This window comes from Montipora foliosa, chromosome 1, assembly GCF_036669935.1.
Source record: "Montipora foliosa isolate CH-2021 chromosome 1, ASM3666993v2, whole genome shotgun sequence".
Taxonomy (NCBI): domain Eukaryota; kingdom Metazoa; phylum Cnidaria; class Anthozoa; order Scleractinia; family Acroporidae; genus Montipora; species Montipora foliosa.
In genome coordinates this window covers 72,676,881-72,691,792 of record NC_090869.1, presented here as the reverse complement: position 1 = coordinate 72,691,792, position 14,912 = coordinate 72,676,881, and positions in this window count along the sequence as shown.

Genomic DNA, 14,912 nt, shown 5'->3' with positions numbered 1-14,912 from the left:
AACTACCGAGCCTGAATAAGGAAAACGAAAGAATCTAAAATGTGACTAGTTTGCTCATCAGTATAATTGGAGCTGTATTCAATGGAGTTTCCGAGAAATCAACAATTAAATTTGTGTGACCAATCACAACCAATCATATGGCCCGTTCATAAAGCGAAGAAAATTCATCAGCTATTGAAGTGTCTTCGTAAGACATGGCACTTGCTATTTTACAAACTCGTGCCGCAGGGATAAACAACCAAGACCCGAGTGTCTACTTTACCGCGAAAACGGAACATACGCAATTATATTAAAGTACCCCTGTGACCAAAAAGTCAATTCATATTTTTCTTTGGATTTCAAAACTATGTTAACTAAACACTAAGCGAGCAAATTTTTAAGCCTCCTTTTCAAAAAGACAACTGTTTATTTTAACTGGAATTTTCCTATTTAATGGTCCGCCATTACTTACTTTAAGTTCTTGAGAGAGCTGAATCGAGGAGAAAATGACGTCAAAGGCTCACTAGTTTAAGAATGCAATGCGTGTGTACGCCGCAAAATTAATAAGAAGCACGGGAGTTTTGGGCTTTCAGACTTTTAAAGTCGTGTTTTGTTTTTATAATGAGCTGCTGAAGGAAATAAAAAAAGGTACGTTGACTCCGAATAACCGTCACAACAAATATATTTCTCCCAGGAGAGGCGCGACCGCGAGTATATTAAGAACAATTTGCGAGGACAATAATCTTTTTTCCCAGCAACTTCCCATTACTTCTTTTTTAGCGAGCAAATACACCCCCTGCAGAACACCACCGATGGGTGTCCCTACCGCTGTACGACCTGCTAAATTTGACATTTTGATACAACCTTTTCCAGCAAGTTGTTGTTGATGCGAAATAAACTTGTGAAACTGTTGGCATTTTGCAAGCAACTAATTCAAAATACTAACAAGATTTATTCGTTTCCAGATTTTTAGGCCTGCTTATGAACGTCCCGCTTGAAGTTAACTACTTTCCTTTCCCGCGCACGCCTTCTTACCTCAGAGATCTAGTAAATATGTTAATAAACTTGTTTTCTTGGTTCGTATTGTAAGTTCGGGACCCTGTTTTTTTTTTCCACGGGCTTCGCGCTAGTAGGTTTTTGATTGTGGCAGCATAATTTTCGGCAAAAATGGTGGAAACTAGCATAATTTTCTCAGATTTTAAAAAAAATAGCACTTCTAGCATGATCGGTATATATTGATAAGCCTGAGACCATTTTTGTTCAATGTTTTAGCGGCATTCGCGGTTTAGAAACGGAGAGATAGCCTCCCTAGGAGGCTGGCAGTCTGGCACGAGATGACGGGAACCGAAAGTTGCTGTACGGTGTTGGTCCCAGTACCTCTCATTTTCAAGTTTGCAAAATGGCGTTAGCTACGCCGCCCGATATTTGCAGTTAGAGACCATACCAGAACCAGCAAACATAGCCAGGGACCGTGGCCTTAATACAAAGAAAGCAAAGTACCGTGAATAGAAGTCATGTGAGCTTTTGATACCAAAAACGTTCTGCTACACGATCGTCATTCATTTTTTGGACTTGTTTCGCTCTTGTAGCAAAAGGAATAATTTTACGAAACTGTGGCATAATTTGAAAAATGAGCATAATTTGAGCAAAAAATTAATTAATTAAAATTAATTTGGGGGAAAAATGGGCACTTCTAGTTCTAGTAGTATAATATGCTACTCTTACTAGCACAATTTATAAAAGCTCACGTGCTAGTGCCATAAATAATCGGAAAAACTCGGTATGTAACTTATAGTTCGGATCTCGAATTCGATTGGTAAGATATGTGTAAAAGTAATAGTATAAACGCGAGTGCCTACGGCTTGTGCAATTTTGAGAAGTTTGAAAACATCACACGAGCACATAAATCACAAAATGAGACGCAAGCTAAGACGATTTTTTTACTCCATCACTGTGCTCCCATAGCAACTTCCGCATTGCACTTTATAACCTAGTGCATTCGTCATTGACCAATCAGAAACGCGATATTTTGCTGAACTATATTAAGATGGATCAGAAGCTCGTTACCCTAAAGCGTTTAACTCTAATTCAGCGCTGGGGTTTTTTGAGTTCAAAAATTTCCTTATTTGGATGTAACATAGCCAAAACATTTTTCCGCACGTGCGGCTTCGATCTCATTTTTGTCCATATTTGGGCATAGAATTGTTATTCCAAAATCCCCAGCCTTGTTCCAAGAAAAAGAGTACTGTTGCAAGTAACACGTTTCAAGGTCATGTGTTTCTAGGTGGATCTGATGGATTAACCACCCGAAGCCATGACATAACTTTCGTAATGTTCCATGTTCGCGTTATAGTTAAATGATGCAACATTTGACTCTAAAAGTAGCTTAAAGAGCTCACCATTTGTTTCATTAGTATCGTCAACTGAAATCGTAATCCAATCGCCTCCTTTGAATTCCAATCCAAGCCTCTTTCTGAAAATCCGAGTCACGCTGAAATCTTCAAGAAAAATTTATGAATATGATAAGCGACAAATGTTCTTTAGAAATACATGTCAAATTTTTTGTCAAGCTCTTATCGCCCAGCCCTACCCTTCCCGACTTCTATAAACTCTCTACTCTCCACTTCTTTCTCCTTTCTACTTTCCAAACCCTTCTCCTTCTCTTCCCCTTTTACTTTCAACCTCTCCGCTGTCTACCCCTCCCCTCTCCCTATCCATCTATGCATCGGTCTCTCCTCCCTCTCTCCTTTCCCCATTCTGCCCATCCCCTCCCCTCCTTTCTCCTCTCATTCGCTATTCGCTCCCCCTCTTTATACTTTCTTCCTTGCTTCCCTCTCTCCTTACCTCTTCCTTTTTGTTCTTCCCCGCACTCGTCATTTTGATGGCTATCCATGCACCTCTTGGCTTAGATGTACTTTTTACATACCCTTCTACAATTGCTGTAAAAACGTATGTGAAGCTATAGTAGCTTCTGTAATGTTCCGCTCTGTGGCAGGAGTCGTATCGCATGAAATCGTCAAATGTTGCCCATTCAGCTCATTTTTTTAAAAAATGACACTCACCAAATTCACTTGTTTGATCGTCGAATGGCATTGACTCATTTAAGCAGGCAGCAGCGACAAAATTTTCGCAAAGATCTGAGGTCATCATTGCATTTTCTTGTCGTTCTATGTCAGTTTCGTCCACAGCAGAAGATCCGTTTAAGGTATCCTTTGTCATATTAACCATAAGTGAAACCCATTTCTGAAGAAAAATGATGTTAAGGCATTCGTGTTCATTGTTTTCTGAACTAAATTTCCTAGAGGTGTTGTAATAGCTATATCCTTACGATGAGTACAGTTCAGAGGTTATTAAAGGAACGACACCAAAAAAGGTTTATTGAGTGAAAAATGCGTATTGCGTGTTTGGCATGCATTTTTGTACAATTATTGCATTTGAGGTTTCTATAGTTTCAAAACCGAGGTGACAATGATGTAAAGTGAAAATGCTAATGGTCGAACAAAGACGCCAATGAGAGATCGTATGTTTCTGTCCACCAGCTTGGCGGCGAAGACCTAACGTGAAAACTATCTGGGCAACAGTCAAAAAGTCTTAAACTTTGTATGATACAAACAGGTAAAAATAGACACACAACAGTGACGATGGCTGAGATTATATTAAGTCGTGGAGGGAGCGCGGCCTAGTGGTTAGGGCGCTAGTCTTGCGATAAGGAGATTCTGTGTTCAAGACCCATACTGACCACTCGTTGAATTTGTTCCTTGTAGTCCCTGGTTCAACTCCTATATAAGTTGCACTTGTAAATAACCAACTCGTTTGCCTGTGGCCAGTTGGGATCCTCAGTTGTTTCAATGGCGCTGAAAAGCCCCTATGGGGGACTGGGTATGTATTGTATTGTCGCGTTTTCATTGGTGCCGCATTCTACAAGAATCTGCTGTGTAAAGCAACCAAATCTCAACTGAGTTCTTTGGAAAACGTGAACACACTACGGCAAATTTTAGTTTTCTATTGAAGCTTCAACAACATTCCCCAAAATCCAGTTCGTGTATTGATGGTTTGTTCAATACAGAAAGGTTTGGTTTTTTCAATACAAAAGGCTACCCTACTTTGCAGTTGTTCATACCCGCCAGAGGTCATGTTAACATTTGAACCGGGGATTCGTATGGTCCGGCGTGCATTGCTCGCCGCCTCCCATGTAGCCCCTTTGTTGGAGTTTCTTAGAATAAATGGTTTTCTTGCGACTAGAAGACGCGAGTTAGCTACGGAAATCTTCTTCTGTCCAAAGCCCGGTGTGTCTCTGAAAAGCCTCAATTTTGTGTTTTCCCAGCCACCGAAGTAACGCCACTGTTCACCATCTTTACGGGCCTTGTGTGAACGCAGGCTTATTTACAACAAGAAGCCTATAAGGGCGTATCCGTGGGATGCACAAACACTTAACACAAATTGTTCAGTTACAGTGAACTACAACCACGGGTAAACTTCGGAAAATGGCGAGAGATTACGAGAAAGATAAATCTGTCAATTAACTAGCTAAATTTGTGGGGTCATTTTCTGTTGTTTTGTACACCAACAAGGCAAATTTTAGTTTTCTATTTAAGCTTCAACAACATTCCCCAAAATCCAGTTCGTTTGTTGATGGTTTTTATCTGACATCACGGAGGCCATGATGGTGTGCCATGTCTTTTGGGAATTTGACTCTGTTATTACGCAAAATTTGTGGGGCCATTTTCTATTGTTTTGTTCACCAACATGGCCGTGTCATCACGTGGATTTAGACCTAGAATAATTAGGCTTGTTTGTAAAAGATGAACGAACTAAAATGATCTCCGAATAACTTTGTTAAACGTGAACTTGGTATCGCAGATCTAGAAATACCTACCGCCGAAGTCAATCCAATAAACTGACGCTTATAGCTATTACCTTTCTCACAGTTTTCCCTCTTTCAAGAGTCTTGCAAATCTTCGAGACAGGTACCTAATAACAAAAACGTTTCACTAGTTCAATACAAAGGTTACCCTACTTGGCAAAGTTGTTCATACCCGCCAGAAGTCATGTTAAGATTTCAGCTGGGGATTCGTATGGTCCGGCGTGCATTGCTCGCCGCTTCGCTTATAGCCATTTTCTTGGAGTTTTGTGGCTATATGCCTTCTTAAATGGTTTTCTTGCGACTCAGGGACGCGAGTTAGCTACGGAAATCTTCTTCTCCCCAAAGCCCGGTGTGTCTCTGAAAAGCCTCAATTTTGTGTTTTCCCAGCCACCGAAGTGACGCCACTGTTCACCATCTTTACGGACCTTGTGTGAACGCAGGCTTATTTACAACAAGAAGCCTATAAGGGCGTATCCGTGGGATGCAAAAACAGTTAACACAAATTGTCCAGTTACAGTGAACTACAACTACAGGTAACCTTCGGAAAATGGCGAATGTTTACCAAAAAGATAAATCTGTCATTTAACTAACAGAAATAGGCTTGTTTTATCCCGTTTGTTCCTCTTTTTGGCTTTGAACGGACGTCGGGCGTTCGACCCTCCCACCTCCCCACACGGATCGCCAGCGTGTTGCCATGGCTCCCACTCTTCCGACAACTTACTTCTGCCCGGGGTGTTTGGGAGTGAGGGCTCCCAGTGATAATTCATTACTACTAGATACAGAACATTTAGGTAAAAAATTATAGGGATCAGGATATTTGAGGGGAAAATTGACGAGATACGGGATATCATAAAAATAGGCACGCATTGCGTACGTGTGGTAGTGCAGTAACTTGACACAATGTTTTTTTCCATAACTGTCAACTGAGATTCAAGTTTTCTTTGCGTAATATGTAGCTCTAATAGTACACGATATTGTTTTGGTATCATTATAGTGCCATGGTAGATGTCTTTGGTAGTATACCCCCTGAGAAGACATGTGATTCAATAAAAAGAATGAAGATAACAAAAGGGAATCGAGGAATATTAGCTTGGAGGCTGACATGAAGTTTCCATCAACTCCTTTCTTACAGCAAGTTTAGCGTGCACTCTGAGCTTCTGACAGCTTTCCACGACAAAGGTTCAGTAAGGTTTATCCTGTCCGGCGGGGTTAGTATCTGGATGGAACACCTCAAAACATACGACTTGCTGTAAGAAACATAGAACCGAAAATTCTATTTTAACGCTAAGAAATGCGAACCAAGCAAGTTACAGATTTCCAAAGCTCGACAGGGTAGGCGCGAATTCAACACAACGATCACAATCGTTGATGCTAGTCTAAGTGTGAACTAAGGTTAAGCTCCTTCGAATGGGGGACCACTGCGAAGTACCCATGACGACGATAGCTATTTAAAAAAAAAGGTTGATTTCATTTTTATTTTGTTTGGCCGTTGAAGGCCATTTTCTCATATCTTTTTTACGTCGAGGGAACGACTGAACAAACATGTCGATTGGAGTATTCGTTCTATGCAAAATAATGTTCACACAAGATCTAGATTTAACGTAGAAAGTTCTCCTTACCTTTAAAGCTTGCCGTTCTCAATCGATTCTCACGGAAAAAACATCTGTCCACTTTATCAAATACTTTCAGATGTGAGGTGTAATACTGTGTCAATCATCGTGGGCGGAAAGGATTCCAAAATAAATGTTTGCTCTCGTCGCAATTAATAACAGAACTCCGTCATCGTGGCCAAGTGGTCTAACGCGCTCTTAGAATGCCAAAAAGCTGGGAAAAATGTGGGAGTTCTAATCGCCACAAGGAAGTTTGGAAATACTGAAGGACATAAAATTGGATTCACCCGAGCGGAGCTTAATTACTTAGGATCGAAATGCGTAAATTTCTCTGGTGGACACAGTAGAATATTTAACTTAACCTGCAATGGCGTCTAAAGTCTTGTAACGCGAATGGCGTTTTAGTGGATCTTTAAACAAAATATACCCTTCTGGAGCTCAATATATGGAAAGTCAAGTGGATAAACAATACTGGCGGTGAAAAAAAAAAATCTGGAATCTTAAAAAGCAACGAGTAATGGACTTCGACAACAATTTATCGCCCGTCGAGCCGAAATCAAAGTGAGCTGTATTTCTAATATTGTACCAAGTGTGCTGTTATGTAAAACACTGAAACCAAATGGAAAATTCTCTGGTAACTTATGGGTTCAACAAAGACAGAGAACGAATCGAACACCTTAAGTGGATCTGTGATCTCTGTTGTCTGGCTTTTGTATAATTTTATTGTACTTAACTCTGCACAGTCTTCAGGTAAAAAAATAATTGGAAATGTGACAGCCAAGAATTATTTGAAAGAAAGCTTGTCGTCTATTTTGTGCTTCATTATTCAAGGAAAAGGTTCTTAATGGAAATATTGACTATGGTAATTTTATGCGATTGAAATAGGAAGGGGTTTTTGCCTCTAATAGCAGATATGTTGTTTGTTTCAAAAAGCTTTTCGCTGGAAAAGGTGGCTTTTATGAATTCATCATGTTTTATAATATGTGAGCTTAACTGGATAGTTTTTATAGCAATAGTAAAGCATTAGTAAAGCATTTGTGTCAAAATGAGGTTAGCGTCTTTCTGGTGTGTTAACTTGAGGACGGTGCCTACTAATTAAATATATTTTTGCCCCGGTGTGCGATTATGCAGGAAATGTAAATCTTAACAAGTGTTATTGAAATCCAAAAAGAAAATTGGGGGTAACCACGCATTTTTCAAAGATTATTTACGAATAGTATTTGTAAAAAGCTTTAAAATACAAAGCAATGTATGGCGTTCTTTCTCAAATTGAAGCTTAATTATCTCTCAAAAATGCATGGTTACCCCCAATTTTCTTTTTGGGTACTAAGAGTACTTACTAAGATCTACTTTCTCCGGATAGTTTTAAACAGTGCAAAAATATCCCTGTATTAGTAAGCATCACCGATAGGAAATCCGAGTATCTCGAGATGGGCAGAAAGAATGCGCAATAACAATAGTAGGCACCGTCCTTAATTAAATATACCATGTGCGCCTCGTGAGTTTGTATTTGCCGTCTGCCGTAACCTTGATTTCCACTCTCAAAATTACCTCCAGAACCTACTTTTTGCGTAGAATAAGCTTTTAGAATGATGGTCTTGTCTTCTGTGGTGATACTTAACGATTCGGGAACATTTTGTGAAAAAATATTTGTAACGGGTCACACGCGAAACTTGATCGCCCGATTATGCATAACATCCACTTGGCCTTTTGACATCCCATTGAAAAAAAACTCGTAAAATATTCGCGGATCGGTCGATTTCTTTGAAATTGAAAGGATGATTGCTAACAAATTGAGAAAGGTTTTTCACAATAAATAAAAATTCCTGTTTTAAGAATGAGAATTCGACGAAGAGGTAAATGCGAATAAATTTTTGTTGCGTGCGTTGCTATTTTTATTTTGATTGCTGTGCAAATTTTGACAGAGAATATTAAATTATGAAAAATATCTACGAACAGATCGTTAAAAAATCTTTATTTTTAGCGGTTATTTGAACAAAAAGGATGCTTTGCGAGAAATAATATTTTTGATAGAAGAAAAATTTCGCGAGAAATCGGGACGCAGTGAAAATGAGTTAACAAATTTGCATACGTGCGTTGAAATGTGATACGCGAGGAGACAGGAATTTTTTTCTCTCTGACAAATGATTTTATCATTGTAGTGTAAATGAAGTTTATTTGGGCAGCCAAAACTATATCTTTAACTACCTGGTTAATCCAATCTATTGCTACGACTTACTAGTGCGAAGATTGTTTACATGAAAGTCACGCTTTTTGCGAATATTGAGTGTCATAAAATTACATCATTTGCGTGACAATAAGTTCAGTCTAACCCAAAACATTCAGATAGTAACAGACTTCATAATCATTTAACCATTTCATCTGCTTTTGTGCTTGTCAGCATTGTGATTTGCGATAATTCGCAAGTCTGTTTTTTGTATCTCACAGATGTTTAGATTTTCAATTACATGGCCACTCAACCTCTCGATTGTGTAAATAGTTCACCCTGAAGTCAAAATAGATACGTTTCTCAGGAACCCGAAAAAGAAGGCTTCCTGACCCGACAGATGAAATCTAAATATTCAGTTAAATATTACAACAAAATTTAAAAACCAACGACGGAAGTTTCTTGGGTAAAAAGTACGTTGTTTTACTCTGAAAACGACGACACAGTTTGCCATCCGATTCCACAGAAAAGACGAGGACAACTGTACGTAGAGGTAAGTGAAATTTATTTCTACATTAACAGCTTACGTTATCATTTATAAGCTCAAAGTACATTTTCCCATACAAAGTCTATAAATTGTACACCGAGCTTGGGCTGCCTGTGTTTCCCGTGGTTCATTCAGTTGACACAAGGTGATCACGTGCACCTTTATGGTTTTCTAGCACGTGATCAATTCCTTCCTTTTGACAAAACATCATGACCTTTCCGTTTAGTCTGAAAGTCAGAGACTGCAGAAATGTTAGTATTTTAAGATCGATTCAGAGTTATCTATGAAACTATACAACACAAAATCATGCGTCCCGTTTGCCGAGAGTGGTCAATGCCATAAGGTAGAGCTAAATACACAAGTAGGATACCGGGCTATATTTAGTTTAGTTACTCACGGGTTTCACGCCGAAGCGATCATCAGACTAAAAGCTAAATACCAATGTTCTACTCTACTTAATGGTACTACCGTGGAGGCTCTTGTTCTGGTTGGCTGCGTAGAATTTGTTTTCACGCTTGCATTTGGTTACTAATTCAGAACGTTTCTTCAACAATCCCGGATCTTTTGAAGTAAGAATGCAGAGCTTTTCAGACAAACAAAGGTTGCATTTAGAGCATTGGTATTTAGCTTTTAGTCTGATGATCGCTTCGGCGTGAAACCCATGAGTAAGTCAACTAAATATAGTCCCGCATCCTGCTTGTGTATATAAAAACTATGTTATTTTTTTTTCTTCATCTGTCTTTTGGCTTGTCTTTTTCTGTTGTCATCAGATTAGACTAACAAGAAGAGGAATTATGAAGCGGAAACAACACCTTCAGTCCTTTCTTAGTGTGTGCAATAAATGTTTGCTTAGTGCAACTGCAAGACATGCTGGAAAACGTCCGTCAGAGCAATTTGCAATTAGTTTTTTGCAGACTATTTATTTAAAGAAGAAACGAGTGAATTTTACTCAAGACCTTGTTTTGTTATCTTTAAACTGAATTTATTACCTCAGCTTAAAAAACTAAAGGACCTCAAAATGGCCATGGGAGAGGACATTGCTGACAAAATAATTAAACGTGTGAACGTGTGAGCCAAAGGGACTCTGCTGGCGCGACATGTGGGTGACCCTTCAAAAAGTCTTAATGACCCCCCACTTAAAAAAAATTAACTGGAACGCTGCAGCTCAATACCACCCATTTCAGTGCCTTCCTTTTTTTGTGTAACACGTACCACAGGCAGCCCAGTGTACGCTTTATGGAGCGTCTAGTTCAATATCCATGGGGTATGCACATTTGTGACTACCAACAACAACAACAACAACAACAACAAAAAGACACTGGATAGGTAACAAATGCTCATCAATATTCATACTTTATTATTTTTCAATAGAGCTTTACCTTGGGGCGGCTTTTCCCATTTCTTTGAGTTGGTTTTCCTCTACTTGAGCTTTCATTGTTCTGCAATTTGATTGGTTATCTTAAACAAGCCTTGAAATCTTATTATTATACATTGGTGTCACCAGCTCGATTTTGATTGCGTATAATCACGCAGCTAATTCTTGCCTGCTGTGTTTCTCTTACGTCATACCTACAGACAACAGAATTTTTTATATGCAGACGGTGACGTTATACCTACAGACAATAGTTTTATGCATGCAGAAGTGACGTCACCTAAACACACTAACCAGCAGTTTCATCAGTTTTGTTATGGCGGAGCTCAGCTCAGAAATATGCATAATAAAACAATTGTTGGATTCGGTTTTCGCATGATAGCGATAATTATCGAGGCCTCCGTTTTTTATTCGCCTCAGCATTCGGCTTCGACAGATAACACAAACTTTGGCCCATTCTCGTCACCAGAGCCTCGCATCGACCCAAGCTCTGGGAAACTCTATGTAGGAGAACATGTGCCGTAGAATTCTCATAGCCAAAAATTGGCTATTTGAACCTTACGGCGCCTGCGCACTTCTCATGCTGATATGAATGCACCAATTAGAGACGCTTTCGATTGTTCCTTACGAAAACCAACGAGAAGACACTTCGTTTCAGGGTTCCCCAGAGCTCTTCTCTCCCTCAGTCAAAAGAAGAGTTCTGGGGTCGAGATTGACTTTGGCTTTGATAATTATCGCTATCATGTGAAAACCGAATCCACTAATTGTTAATTAGTTGTTTTGTTTTATTGTTCCTTTCTCATTGGCTGTGGAAATGGTGCGATTCAGAGCAAAGAGAAGTGCGGTTTGGAAATAAATCGCACTGCTGAGAGCCAATCAGATTGCAAGGGTCACCGGTAATTTCTAAATGGATGTAATAAAAAAGTTATCATCAGTTAAAAACATTTTGGGAGATTGTTGCTGCGTTTAATTTTTTTAAATCGTACTTTTGGTTGTACAAGTAAAATCGCAAAATCGAAAGTGACATTGATTTTAGCGGCCGCCTGTGATCAAAGTTACCTTGCGTGTGTTACTAACAACTCACGAAACAAAGGATACATACGTGACAAAATGACGGCAAGACACCGGGGTTTTGTTAGTTTTCATTTTTTTTCTTTCAAGTGTTGTAACGTTCGACAAGATAGGCGCCGATTCAACACAAAGATCACAATTATCGTTGATGCTAGTCTAAGTGTCAACTAGAATTAAGACCCTCCGAATGGGGGTAGCACTGGGATAGGGGACCCCTGCGAAGTCCCCGTGATGACGATAGCTATTTTTTTAAAAACGTGATTTCATTTAATTATTTTGTTTGGCCGTTGAAGGCTATTTTCTTATCTCATTTCTACGACGGGAGAACGACTGAACAAACTGGTTCGCAAGAAGCATGTCTATTAGAGTATTCGTTCTATGCAAAATAATGTTCACACAAGAAAGAAGCAAGATCTAGATATAACGTAGATTGGATTCACACCCGGGCGGAGCTTAATTCAATATCCGTGGGGTATGCACATTTGCCACTACCAACAACAACAAAAAAAGAAATTCGACAGGTAATAAATGTCATCAATATTCATACTTAATTATTTTTTTCAATAAAGCTTTACCTCGGGGCTTCTTTACTGGCCGAAAACACCAACAAAGGGATAAGACAAAATAAAATTTGCTAAAAATTCCCAGAGATCTAAAGTGAATTTCATTCCCTTCCCTTCCCACCTCTTTCTGGAAAATCAGCCTAAATCATAAACCCACAAAATCGTGTGTAGATTTCTGAAGAGAAAACAAAATGTATTTTACTGTTGTCTGTGACATTAATTTGCGGTTTATATATATCTTATTGGCCGAGGGTGAGCGAGAATATTGGCCTGAGGTCTTGACAGTGCGGACCGAGCGCACTGAGGGCCAACAGTCTCCCAGTACGGCCGGAGCGAACTTGTTCAATAAGAGATTTATTACACGACTGGAACTGCACTTAGAAGTTGTATACTGTAAAATTCCTATCCTGAAGATTCAGGAAAAATTATGAGCAGCAAAGATTTTATTGAAGTTAACGCAGGCTTAAATGGGTCACAAATTTTCCCGTGCTAAGACTCTGCTATGTAGGGCTTTCATCAGTTTATTGTTTTTACCAGTAAGCCATTAAAATGCCAGAAGGAATTTTAATTGCCTTTATTCAACCAATAATAATTGTCGTAACAAATGTCGCTGTCAACGGTGACAGAAACGGTTAAAGGGCGGAAAGTACGGCCTAGAAAAAGTTTCTCCGAATCGAAAGTTCTTTGCCTGTGTTGTCATACTGGACCACCCATTTGAACTTAATATGTTTAAATAGGTGGCAATAACGCTTCAAAAATATATAATTTTACATTGAAATCCCTCATCTCTGTCTTTGTGTATGCAAAACAGGCTATGACGTAGCAATAGTCAAGCATTGCTCCGGATGTGAACAATGAAACACTGGCGAAGAGAGCTGTAGACTTGAATCTTACGAATCCAGAGGGTATTGTATTGATATTGCACCCCCCCCCCCCCCCTTCAGAACAGATTTACCAGTCTATAGCAAGTTCTCAATGCTATCCCGCACTCATTGCCGTGAAATAAAGAGTGTCTCAATGGGATAGCTTTCACGGCTAAAGGTTAAAAGATTTGCTTTTTCACGGCCAACGGTTTTTTCCCTCGCGGTTAACTTACATAAAAAGCAAAGAAACGCGCCTCGTTGAAAATAAAACTTTTTTTATTTTTATTTTTGGGGTTCTCTGTGTTAGTCCAACCTCATCGTCGTTAATCGCCTGCCTTTGGTTAGGGATTTCAATCTCCTGCTGTCTTTAATTTTTGCTTAATGTACGCCCGATCTGTGTCGAATAAATCGGCGGACATTATTGACTTTGTTTGTGAATATAAAGTACATCTGCTTGCAATCACAGAGACTTGGCTAAATGCGAATGATGATGCAGTTAGGATTGAGATGCGCCCAAAAGTCTACAAGCTTTGTGACCATCCACGCACTTGCCGCACTTATCTACAGGACCTGTTTTCAATTCGCACCAAAATTTTTTTGTCCAAACCAAATACCAACTATCTCAAAAAGAGTTTTAGCTAAAGTGCGGCCTCACATTGGAACAGCTTACCCAACAATTTACGTACGATCGAATCAGCTAGATCTTAAAAAAAAAAAAAGAAAAGAAATACATCGCTTTTATGAAAATGAGGGTTAGGTTCCCACACGGCAACCTTGTAAAACAGTATTTTTATTACTATAGTAGGTACTGAATTTTATTGTACTATAGCTATTGTATTCTTACTGGAGGTTTTATCGTGTTTAAATAAAGCATGTATGTATGTATGTATGTATGTATGTATGTATGTATGTATGTATGTATGTATGTATGGTGGCGGAACGGCTCTTCTATATCGAGACTCCCTTCATGTAAAAAAGATCGATGCGTGGGAGAAAGAATCTTTTGAATTCTTTGAGTGGATCGAACAACAGCCCTCTTCACACAACCTCCGCATTGTCATAGTCTATCGATCACCGTACTCCGATAAGCAGAGGGTTCCTACTGGTACCTTTTTCTCGGAGTTCGCAGATAATCTGGTGTCCATAGTTCTGTGCCGAGAGCAGCTTCTGTTATCGGGGGACTCACATTCATGTGGATAATGCGTTGGACGCTGATTGCATAAAACTGACAGATTTACTTGGAGTCATACGGACTTCAACAACACGTCACTGGCCCAACTCACAAACATGACCACACCCTTGACCTTAATCATTAAACACCAATCTGATCAGTTACTTAGTATTTCCCCGCGCGTAAGCCTGTTTATTTCAGACCATGCAGCCGTGCTGTGTTCTATCCGCTCTGATAAGCCACCGCTTACTGCACGGAACGTTTCCTACAGAAACCTGCACTTAGTTAATGTAGACTCCCTCAATGAGGACTTGGCTTCTTCTGAGTTATGCCAGAATCCATCAGATGACCTTCAGGAACTCGTAACATGTTATAATGACACCCTGAAAGCTGCCTTGGATGCAAGCATGCTCCATTATTAATGACAAGGACCATCGTCCAGATACCTGCTCGTGTACCATGGTTTAGTGAGGAGATCAGGGAGGCGAAGAGTGAACGAATTAAGGAAAGCTGGAAAGAAGTGGAGGAAGTCGCGACTGGACTCCGATCTTGCTGTTTTAAAGATAAACGTAATGCAACCACCCGTTGTTAGATTCAAACTTCTCTATCTGTTTATTTGTTTTTTCCGCACGTGATCGTTACTCTATCTTATTTACGCGCGTGTGACATTGCGTTACATCATGACGCATTGATGTATGTGGATCA